This window comes from Nanorana parkeri, unplaced genomic scaffold (assembly GCF_000935625.1).
Source record: "Nanorana parkeri isolate BGI_ZX_2015 unplaced genomic scaffold, ASM93562v1 scaffold1159, whole genome shotgun sequence".
In the NCBI taxonomy this organism is placed as follows: domain Eukaryota; kingdom Metazoa; phylum Chordata; class Amphibia; order Anura; family Dicroglossidae; genus Nanorana; species Nanorana parkeri.
Genome location: NW_017307427.1, coordinates 166,413 through 179,072, shown reverse-complemented (window position 1 = coordinate 179,072; position 12,660 = coordinate 166,413). Strand labels below are relative to the sequence as shown.

The window sequence follows — 12,660 nt, the reverse complement described above, 5'->3', positions numbered from 1 at the left end:
AGCCTGGGTGTGTACAGAAGTAAAAAGCCTGGTGACAGTCACACAACCATAGGCAAAAAAAAAAAAAAAAACATTGGAAATTATTAAAAGGAGAACTATGAGGGGAGTGATTTCCACTCATAGTTAGAGACGACCTGTGACAAAGAAGCTGTCACAGGTCAACTCTATTGTTCGGGAAGTGAGCAGAAACATGCAGCTGATCCGTTCACTTCTGGATCGTCTCCCTGCAGTCACCGCTCCCCGCAGTGATTACCCCCTCCCCGATCCTCCAGCGTTGAGTGGAGGTACGGACAGGGAAAGGCGGGCACAGCTGGCTCTGCATCTAGATAGGCAGAGCCAGCTGTCACTCACGCAGCTGGATGGAGCATGACAGTATTGTCGGGATCCGTCCCGGCTGCGGCGCTCTCAGTAAATCACGAGCAATAGCCCGCTATATACTGAGCTTTGGGTCACAGGAGGAGGTTAGTATATGTCCTCGCGTGACCCCCATAGTTCTCTTTTAAGTAGGGATGCACCGATAACGGTAACAATACTGTGCATTTTCAAGAAGTACTTGTAAAAATGCCCTGATACCCAAAACCGATACCGGCACATTATTAAATTGAAGTGGCTGCCGTAAGATCCTTGCTTGCTGGGGACCTTGTGGCAGCCTTCTTGGGAACCACGCCTGTTTATAGCACCAATGTCCTAAGATAGTCTGTGTTGTTTTAGAAACACTGTCAGAGGAAAAAAAAAAAGATATTGATAATTGGTGTTGCCGAATACTTGAGGAAAGGTATTGGTACTCGTACTCGGTCTGAAAAAAATGGCATCAGTGCATCCCTAGTATTAAGGGTAGCATCTAAAAAATGGATGCCAACAAAGATGGTGCACACATTAGTTGTTAAGGGCAATGATTTTTTACACCCACTACTGCTCTTTTTTTAGTTTTTGACTTCTTTCCCCAGCTTTTATCAATCAGACTCTCTACATAACTGGTCTGGAACAATCATGTAGCAAGTGCAGCTGGATTGCAATCATAACCCCTGTTCGAACGTTGGTGGCCCAAAAAAGAAGCCAGAGGTTAAGCTTGAAAGTCATGCAACTACCATTTTCAGAAGGAGGTCAGCAACCTCTTGTTATATATGCCTATTGTTCTTATATGACACAATACAAACATCAATCATGTAATTCACATCAACCATTCAAATACAAACAACAGTTCAATAACACAGCCCAGGTAGAATAATGGCTGCTGATTTCTGATTGGTAGCTGTTATAAAGTAGCACCTTTTGTTCCACGTCCAGAAATGAAAATGAGGATCACCTCAGCAAACTCCCATTAGCTAATAAACCGGTTAAAATCAAGCCACACAAAAATAAGATAATAAATTAAATTACTAAAGAAAGTTAACAGCAGAAATTCAATTATACATTTACAATTAGGATTTAAACAGTAGACAGTGAGTCATCTTTCCCTTTCATTCGAGAATATGTAGCTAGGGGATATGCATATTTTTATTTTAAAGCAACATAAGACGCTCGCAATAAAAGATAATTACCATTAACCCTCAGAGGTTATGCAATTATTTTCTTCTTATGTAATATAGACTTTGTTGTTCCGTCTTGGATCATACATGCGAAAGAATGAAGATACATGTCATGTAAGACCTATCTCAGTCCAACATTTGCAGCATCACTTGTTATTTGCACTTCAAGAATCTATTTACATCTTGCCGGTGCCACAGATCCAATGATACAACTATTCCTAATACTTAAAAGCTGTGAGCATTGCAACAAGCTATGCATGACCTTTAAAAAGGAATTAAAGGATATGTACAGCTAGGATACAAGTTCTTATATCAAACAGCGTTTTGTTACATCTTCAAAAAACATGAATCTCTGCTTACAGAACTTAGTATATTAAAAAAATGTACAGCATGTATGTTTTATTTGTAGGTTTTTAAACTGTCATTAACCATTAAAGTGGATCTGAACGCAAAACGTGAAGATTTGATACCTTAAAGGAACATTTAGAAATGCTAAAGGACTGTAAGCAGTAGCCTGAAAAGGTAAATGTTATATTGAATTCCTCCTGAGATATAGCAGCTTACTTCTTCATAAGCGCTCCTGTACCTTGAGCCTAATAGCTGTATAGCTGCAGTGTGAGATCAGCTAAGGCACTGCAGCCTGTGACTGCTAATAACATAAGAATTGGGGTGAGAGTAAGGTCACTACTAGGGATGTTCAGATACCAATTCAGATACCAGTGGCGATACTTGGCATTGAGAACTACCAGGGTTGCAGCTGGGACCTTGCTCTGGTGCTCCACCACTGTCCTGTAATCATTAGTCTGTATTGTTTTATAAAAACTGTCACATGACAATAAACAAAAATGTATCAGCACTTGTACCTGTGAGTACTTGGACAAGTATCAGTACTTATACTTGAAAAATGGTATCAATGCATCGCTTATATATATTTATAAAACAAAAAACATAGATTAAAACAGGGATGCACAAATTCACAGGAGCTCCGTGTGCTCCTTAAAAATGACAGCTGCCTCCTAACTTTTTAATTTTTCTCTAGTCTAATCTTGGAGCTGGAAAAGTATATGTACTTGTACTGAGTGCGGTATTTGGTATCTGAAAATCCCTAGTTACTGCCATGCTGTTCACCTTGCTGAAGAGGAAGCTGTTCCCGAGGATCCACAGTGCAAGGATCTCCCTGTTTTTGTTGCATTCATTCTATGGACATCCAAAGAAGCTCACTTTTTACCATATTTGGTTGTGGCAGACCAAAAGTGGGACTCTTTACACCTATTTATAGACCTTCACAGACATATTTAGATAGTTATAAACAACTTTTCATTTATAAAAATGTCCATTTGTTTTGCAGGTAATCAAGGCCCAACAGCTGATTGCATTTTCCTCAACATGTTTCGCCCACAATAGGCTTCCTCAGGAGGATTTAACAATATTCACTGCAAGGGCCTGTTCACACGACCTCCGTTTTCTGTGCTGACCAGATCAGTACGCTCCTGCACTAAAAATGCATCCCAATGTATCCCTATGTGTTTTACAGTTCACACGTGCGCAGTCCATTCAGGTTACGACAGAAAAAATACTGCATGTCACATTTTGTCCGGTAAGGAAACGCACAAACGAGGCAAAAACGCAACGAAAACGGAACGCAATGCAGCTAAGCAAAAAAAATTATTTATTCTACATAGAGATAGACAGACAGGTTGGGGTAGAGGTAAAGACATGAACTGCAAACATTTTGAACATGCCCATTACCTTTCCATGGACATACGAGTAAAGGAAAAAAATATATCCGGGTGAGCTCGCAAATCCTCATATAAACGCCAGAACTGACCCTTGGAGTCCCGGAGCCTCAAGATCGGGTGTACCCAATAACGACGTCTCCTGCAAACTCGTTCTCTGCAGATTGCTGTAGCCAGCACCATCAACATGCCTGCAAGCATCTGATACATGTCTGATCACCATCATACACAAAGAGAAGTAGATGTTACGAGAGGACGGAAGTGACCTCAGAGGAAGAATCTGCATACCGACAGCCCCACGGCTTGAAAGCGGTCAGCATTCGGACCGAAAACGCATCATAAACGCGGCAATGCCACTGTATAATGTGGCATCAAAGTCACCCAGGACTCCAAGCAAGAGGGGCTGGATCCTGGAGCCAAGAGATTTCTAAGAGAACTGGGAGGGAAGAAATCTCCATTCCTGGGTCCGGGCTTTAGTGGTGACCAGCACCGAATGATGGTGCACCTGTCGACAGCTCTTATAAAAAGGATGCTGGTTCATATTCAGGGTTCCAGCTGGAAGACAAGGGAGGTGTCTGTCCAGGAGTCAGGAGGACTCCAGCCTGGAACCAGCCTGTGTGGCACGTCAGCTCGATACAGCCCGTGTGGGAGAGTTTTTTTTGTGATAACCTGAAGTCGGTGAGACTTACATTTACCTAAAACCACTAGTGTATGGGCTGAGCAATTTTTACTGTCCAATGTTAATAGTAGTATTGTAGAAAAGCCATATATGTATATCTGGTTTTAGGATTTATTAGCTTTCCAATAACTTTCACTTGAATAAGACAGCCAATAGATTTTCTGCTGCTTCTATGATTCACTAGCCGAAAGAAAAAGCAAAGTCACACCTTTTAATTATATATAAAACATATGATCAAACATGAATAATTCACGTTCTTTGGCAGACCAGAATGCATGATTCATAAGTCATTAGTTTATATTGCTGCTGTTTATTAGATATAATATAGGTATGCGATGCAAGTGTAGAAATAAATTAAATTTGCTCCGGCAAATAGGAGTGCAGAAGCTTAGAGGGCTGCCTTGCAAAATAACAGAACCAAGACCCTCTGACAGCAAAGCTCAGCTTGCTTGGGAAATTAATCTGAAAATAGGAGTACAAACTGATCAGTACGTCACAGGCCTGGCTGATAAAAGTGGAGGCCGATATGGACTAATTATCAGAAGTTATAATGGCGGGCAGATCCATAGCTCTTTTCCATCTCCACCAACTAATGCAGTCCACCCTAAGCTATTATGTACAAACCCTTTCCAGCGGATTCCAGCCTTAATCCTTGATGGCAGTTGCTGCAGTCTATCCTATGTTCCTGGTACAGCAATGCTGAGATTCCTGTGTAGTGCTATCAGCCAGCAACAGGGACCAAAATGGAAAGGAGTCACTAGGAACGCTACACAACCTGCTAAGAGGGTTCAGAAATGGAGGTTGAATCCAATACAAACCTGTTGATGCAGTGTGATTCACTTTCTGGTAACATGTATTTCTCCTATCCAGTCCAAGAAGCTACCATTTCCCAACTAGACGTGGTGTTAGATTTGGGGGAGACCACACTCCAGGGGCATTTTTGCCATGAAGGTAGGATCCTTTGAACATCTGAATCCTATGCAAATATACACCATAGAACAGTTGGCATTTTGCTAGGTCAGGTTTTCTATATGAGAGAGAAAGCAAGGTGCCTTTAGTGGGAAATCTCTGCTCTCTGTTATGCATAGGTAACCTAAAGGTAAGTCCAGGCCATACATGTTGTATGTGTTCGCTCATTTCCCGATCTAGTGAGCCGACGTGCGACAGTTTAATTGTCACACGTCGGCTCGAACTATGAGGATGAGTGATTTTCACGCACCTCATACTTCTCCTTTAATGGAGCGCGTTGCTTACAGTCCATTGATAACTTCCGCCAGCTCCATAACCAAAAGGTCTGGGGAAACAGTCTGCAGATCCACTGATCGCGGTTGCAATGCTCCAATGCAAAAAAATAACACATGCATATTTTGCAATATGGGCGCATTCATTAGTTTTTTGCCGGTAGTGGAATATGCCTTTAAAATCTCAAGCAAACAGCAGCTAACTCTGTATACGCGTTTCAGGGCCTAATCTGACTAGACTGCTCCTTTAATGTTGGTCCACTGTAGGTCCATATCCTATAACAAGCCAATCCCACTTATTTTTTTTTCTTCTGAGCAAACCTGGCCAGTAATATCTTTTTCTAGGAAAGGGGCAACCCTTTCTGCAAAGTGGGAACTATTAGCTGCTCTGCGCTGTACTACATATACCACCCCCAGATCTCAATTTATAGCTCAAACACCAAACTTCATCTCATTAACGGAGCTGGCAAACAGCATTTGTATTGCCTCACCTCTCACTCCCACTTACTGCAGCAAACCAATTATTCTGTTTCATTATCCTGTGTTTTTGTGTTGTTTGTAGGGAGTTCTTCATTTCGCTGGCTGGATTTTCTTTAGGTTTCATATTAACACTCTGTGGCTTAAACATTGCTAATAGGTGCACAACGCTAACAGAGCCACCGGATTGAGCAGAGTTACTAAAATGAACTTTTCTGTTACTGTAAATAATAAAGAAAAAGAACAGGTAGTGTTAGAGAACACAAGCAGCCAAGTATGGAAGGTAGATATTGACCCTTTTAGGATGAAAAAGTTGTGAAACAAAGCCGTAGTTTCCCCTAATTGGAAATATGTGCCAGTTTGTTGCACAGAAGGCACCACAAGCTGCTTTTATTAAACTTCAGGGCTAGTTCACACCAGATGCAGTCCGTACAGTTTTGCAGCAGTATCCAACATGTATCACAATGCTTTCCTATGGGATTTCTGGTGCTTTGTTCACACCAGTGCAATCCGTTCCGATGTAGTCAGAAAAAATACTGCTTGCCCTATTTTAGCTGCATCGGAACACATCAAAAACGCATGAAAATGCACTGGAACACACCTAAAATCCCATTTTAAGCAAACAAAAAAAGGTGTCAATCACAGTAAAATTGCGGAAAAACGCATTGCACTGCAGCTGCGCAAACGCACACAGTTCTGGTATGAACTAGCCCCCAGGACTTGTTCACACCAGACAAGAACAGTTTGTTCCTGAAGTAAAAAAAAAGCATCCCAATGTATCCCTATAGTATTTCTGGGCTCTGTTCACACTAGCGCAGTCCGTTCCAGACAAGACAAAAGTCTGGAATGCATGGAAATGCATCAAAAACACATACAACCCCATGCAAACGCACTAGAAGCCCATTTTAAGCAAAAAAAAACTCAGGAACGTGGGAAAATCATTGTAAAAACGCAGCAAAACGCAATGCACCGCACTCCAGATCTGGTCTGGAAATTGGTGTGAACCTGGCCTCAATGCTCTTCCCAAATCTGCTGCTGGACAACCCAAACAAATCTACTGTGAGTTTCAACCAGCAGGTGGTTCCTGAGAGTAATTTGAAGGAGAACTCCAGAAAATCTTCTTTTTTTTTTTTATTTAGATTGGACCAGCGTAGTTACTTGTAATGATTCATATCTCACATCCGGAGGGATGCAGGCATTACGCCCTTCTTTCCAAGATAAGAAAGAGAGACACCTTCCAACACAACGTATATTTAGGCAAAGAATTTACATGCCAAAAATGATTGGTTAAACCCAGAATTGTTTTCCACCATTATTTTTATTTTATATTGGCTTTTCCAAATAGTCATAAAGATAATTAGGAGATAAGATATAAGTTTTAGTGCAGAAAAACATGTTTGGTTGTTAAATTGAACCTTTACATAGATATCTGTACATCAGACCAAAAAGAGGGACAACTGAGGAGAAAAGAGGGACAGAGGGATTTGGTTCCAAATGAGGGACATCTATTGTGCTCTCAGCGACAATGATCTATTCCAAATTGCATGTAATCATATCACATAAGGTTACATGCAGACTGTCGCTTAAAGATGCGGCCGCAGTCAACCCTGTCATTATCAACCTAAATGGTTGGCCACAGTGGCCACATCTAAACAATAGATTTTGGATTCCTGACGTGTGAATGAGGCCCTACGGAAAGAGACAACATTTATTTTTTCATACATTAATGACAGAAACTACCCTTGCACTGCCTCCCTGCAACCCACATTCCCCCCACACAAGGATTAAGCAATGAGGAATAAGCTGTAATACTTAACCTCATTCCATGTCCTGATATGGAGGGGGCATACTTCAATACTGACATCTCTAAAAGTCTGAATTTGCATATTGCAGCAGACAGGGACCTGGGGATGCTGGGCTGTCTTGCAGCAACAGGTTGAGTAGTGGAAAGCATTAACTATGAGGTTAAATATGTAGGAAAGTAGTCAGCCCCACTGTCTGTCAAAATACCACAACACTGCCATATCTGAATGGATGCAGGTACTATATGGCCAACAAACCCCCAATTCCCCCAATCGATTTCACAATCCAATAATGTTGATCAGAAAGCGGAAGACAACACCACCCACTGAGCAAATTCGCTCAGTGTAAAGCCAGCTGAAAAGGAGAAGTATGAGGTGAGTGAAAAATCACTCAACTTCATAGTTCGAGCCGACGTGTGACAATTAAACTGTCGGCTCAATAGATCGGGAAGGGAGCGAACATATACCTGTCGCTCGCTCACTTCTCGATCATGCCCTGTCCCTGTGGAGAGTAACTCACAGCTCCATGCAGGGATTCCCCCCTCCCCTGTCCGATCCTCCAGCGCTGACAAGAGGAACGAACGGGGGAGGGGGCGGGTACAGCTGGCTCTGCCTCTAGATAGGCAGAGCCAGCTGTCAATCACACAGCTGGGTGGATCTCGACAGTAATGTCGGGATCCGTCCCGGCTGCGGCGGTCTCAGTATACCGCGAGCTGTAGCTCGCGGTATACTGAGCTTTGGGTCACGTGAGGACGCTAGTTTATGTCCTCCCGTGACCCTGAGGAGAACTATGGGAAAACACACTTACCCCATAGTTCTCCTTTAAACAACATCTGAAGATGCCTAGTCTGTTTGTAAGGTCAGGTTTGTTGTAGGCCTCATTCACACGACGGACAGATCCGTACATATGTTCAGGGGGCTGTATTTATGTGCCTGCGGAGGCACAGGCGTTGCTGCCTGTTAATATCAATGACAGGCTGCGGCTGCACAGGTCTTTATACACATCACAGCGTTTACATCCATACAGGGACAGATGCACAGCCCTGAATGCTGTCTGTCTGTGTCCAGAGCCGTGCAGATGCCTCTTAAAAAGCAGGGACAAATGTACAGCTCTAGATGCAGTTAAGGTCCCCACACACCTTACGATAATCATACGATAATCGCGGGGAAATCCCGAGATCGTACGATTATCGTAAGGTGTGTGGAAGCCGTGCGGCCTCTACTACTGTAAGGTTGCACGACTTTAAACATACGAACATGTTTGCAAACCCGCCGAGCATCCTACGATGTTCGGCGGGTGTGTAGCATGTTCATAAGATAAAAGCCGGACGGGCCGTTGTGCGCAAGTGCACACTGCCCGTTCGGCTTTGCGGTCATCGTAAGCCCGCCCCTCAGGGGGCGTGGCTTGCGATCATCACAAGTACGATCTGCCTATCTTGCATAGGCAGATCGTACGTTTTTTTAAGTACCTTACAACCATCGCAAGACAGAAGTCTTGCGATGGTTGTAAGGTGTGTGCCCAGCCTTAGACTACATTCAGTCTTGTGCATCTGTCCCTATATGAGTGTACACTAGGATGGAACACCTTGCTTGCCTGGGAGCATAAACAGGACCCTGTGCACAGATATACGGATCTGTGAACCTGTGTGAATGAGGCCTAATAGTCACAGTTATAGTTCTTGCCCTAGATGGAGCTGAGAAGCATTGGAAATTATTATGTTCCTCTGCTCCACCACAAGGCTGGCTGGCTGGGCAGATGATTTATAAATCTTCCCCTCTATTTTAAAAATTTTGGGCTGAGCCTTAAAAGATGTCCATGCTCTCTAAATCAGTAAGAACAACTTGTTAACACAAAGATTGAATTTGTTTTTCTACATAAAACGAAAATTTTTCTTCCATGGGATTGGAGATGTGGCCCAGTCAGACTGGGACACATGCACATTAACCTGTGTTGCATTAAATCATTCATTTCAAATTGGCTGCCATTGCATACTTAAAGTGACACTAAACTCATGAGTTAAATCTTAAAAATGCATTCAAGTACCTTAAGGCCCCTTTCACACGAGCGTTCAGGTTGTCCGTTTTCCAACTGGAAAATGGACAACAGTGCATCCCTATGGCCCCATTCACACTGGTGGTCCGATCGGGTCCCCCTGTCAGTTTTTCGGACAGAGCTGATCAGATCCCAATGCACGTCTATGGGCAGCCATGTGTAAACAGATGAGTGTCTGTTTACACCTAATAACCCCTGGCTCTGGCTGGGTCAGAAAAAAAAACAGATGGAACAGTGTTCCGTTTTGGCGGACCGGATCGTGACGGATCGAGTATAATCTGATATAAACGGACACGTCAGTTTACATCAGATTCCCCATATGGAGTCCGGCAGTTTAAATTAAAAAACTGCACGGACACAGATGTCACATCGGTGACATCCACTCGGTACTGCTGTTATCAGGAGAGGACCCGGGCATTGATCCTCTCCTGATCAGCCCGTGTGAAAGGGGCCTATGGCAGTGCGAATGAAAACTGACGACCATCAGTTTACATCAGGAAACATCAGTGTCAGTTGATGTGGACAATTTGGGACGGATCAGCTCTCTGTTGTCTGACTGGGATTGATGTAACCTGATGTAAAGTAAGGCTTCTTTCACACGGGCTGATCAGGAGAGGATCGATGCGAAAATCGTACGATCGACCAAAGTTTTCTAACCTGCTGGTTAGTCAAAAGTCGATCGATTGTACAGTATTTGAGGTTGTACACTGCCCATCAACCTTACGAATATCGGACGAAAAACACGATTGCATGCGAACATTGGCCGATATTCGTAAGGTGTGTGGGCACCTTTAGTATTGCTAACAAACGATTGACAAAATCGACATTGGTCTGTGCTTGATGGGTTATTTGAGGTAGAATCGAACAATGGTTCTTGGCAGCAATGGAAGTTTCCGATCGAAAATCTATAGGTGTATGGTAAGCCTAATACAAAAGCAATCTTGGAAAGAATACATTTCAATGTCATATTCTACATCTGAATATAGAATACGCTACAACAGCCCTAATATATAACATAAGAAACAAACAAACAAAAAGCATGCATTTTAAAGCAATGACGTGAAATGTAAATATATGTGTTGGGGGGAAAAAAACATTGTGACAACTGCTTTCACAATATTAATAAACAAGTCAGTATTTGGCATTTCCTAAAAAAAAAAAATAATAATAATAATAATACAAAGATATGCAGATATGACATTAAAGTACAGGGACACATGACAGAATTCATCCTCTACACACAACACAATGAAGCACTTACAATCACAATGACTGCTCGGTGCTCATAAGAAGCTGCTGGACTGTAGAGATCAGGAAGTAGCAGACACATGGAGCTGTTCTTGGTGCTCACTGTTCAACAAACCCTTCACAACAAGCAGGCTGCACATATGGTTCCCTTTGCTGTCAGTGCACAGACTGTTAGAAGAAGGGGGGTTGTCCGCTCTTTGAAAGGGAAATTGTAAAGATATTATTATGAAAGCTACATTTGCGGAGAGGTGCACGCTTTAGCACAGTCATTCTGATCCTGGCTGTACTCCTTAGGGAGTCGCCGATCTGGAACAAGTATGCAAAGCGCTGAAGTCATAAAACTCCTAAAAGATAAGTAAAGCCAAATTTTTTTTGACTGGTTTGCTCCTTTTTGGGGTCACAGGAGTTGATTTACTCATGTACTCCTGTGATGAAAAGCAGTAGATAGCGGGCTAATGCCTGCTATCTGCTGGCAGCACAGAGCCGCACTGCAGGTATCCATTCGGCTCCCTGATTGACAGTTATCTCTGCCTCTCTAAAGCTGCCCATACTTCCCCCTTTTATATCAGCTTCCCTCCCTTAGCAAAAATGTTGAGGCACACCAGAGGATGGCAGAAGGCACCCCGGGGGAACCACGGCACCGTGGCTCAGAAAGGCTGCTCTAGAGCCAATGAGGGGAGGGAGGAATCCCTGCGGCAAACGGTGACTGACAATCACGACTCTCTGCAGGGGGAAGAGATTGAGACCTAAGTGATTAGCGATTATAGTCACTTAGCTCTCGGTATAGAGCTGGTGTGTCACAGCGGCAGTGTGCTACATCAGCTCTAAGCAGCAGAGGAATACGTTTACTCTCTCCACACTTCCATAAACAAATCCAATCTTGCTCCAATTCCTGCAGAATCGTCCACAACAGGAAGTCACATGACCATGCCTGTAATGCAACCACCAACAGCCAAAAAAACATCTGATTGGCCAGAGAACAGTCACCTGTCCGATTTAGTTTAGTTTTTAATGAAATTGGGACTGATCTGAACTTTCGTTAAATGAGCATTCAGATTCATTCACATTTGCACAAGTTTGATTTCAGAAATTCGGATGCATCCGAATGCCCAAATTAAAACCACCACGTCTATATACCGTGGCCCCGCAGAAGTGGCTAAACCAAGAACATGGCTGTTGCGATGGCTGTTCCGGTACAAGCATTCCAGCATCTATACAGCCATTGGATCGTTTGTACTGATGGGCGGCATGTGCTGCCCCCACACTTTCCGCCGCCGCCGGCTTCCCGGGCTCCGCTATCCCCCAGCAGGACGGATCTCCTTGCAACGATTGGAGAGAGAGATTAGCAAGCTTCCAGCCACTGATCTCTCCTCCGATCACTGGACCCGGAAGTGATGTGTATTACATCACTTCCGGTGTCACTATATACATTCTCCAGCTCTTAGAACCAGGAGAAGAAGCTGGGGAAGCACATTGTTGCTTCCTCAGCTTCTTTGGGGGCCCCTAGGTGACATTAGGGGTCTGAAAGACATCAGATGTCTCCATAAAGAGGACCTGTCACACCCTATCTCCTACAGAGGGAACTTGTTAGCCCCCCTATGTGATAGCAATACGGTTAGTGTTTAAAAATTGTTTAAAAAAATAAAGAAAATTAAAGTAACATAAGAAAATGTAAAAAAATGCAAGAAAAAAAATGTTTTAAGTCCCCCGCCCCCCACGTGCACGCACATACATAAGCAAACATGCGTTGGTGCGCCTACGTGCAAAAACGAAAATTGCGCTACATATGTTACATATCGCCGCGAACGTCAGAGTGAGAGCAATAATTCTAGAGCCATTAATCACTGTTAACACTAAACTGATGAGCGGTAAAAGCTTTTACAATGTCCCCTATG

General features: G+C 43.3%; 1 protein-coding gene across 1 annotated transcript in view; it reads right to left on the bottom strand.

Annotated features, from left to right (window-relative positions):
- Positions 1-10,857, bottom strand: part of METTL15 (methyltransferase like 15) — a 196,572-nt gene extending 185,715 nt beyond the window's left edge. Inside the window, exon 1 of the mRNA XM_018568242.1 lies at positions 10,779-10,857. The gene's annotated coding sequence lies outside the window, so the exon portion shown is untranslated. The remainder of the gene's footprint in view (positions 1-10,778) is intronic.
- Between the last annotated feature and the right edge of the window lie 1,803 nt (positions 10,858-12,660).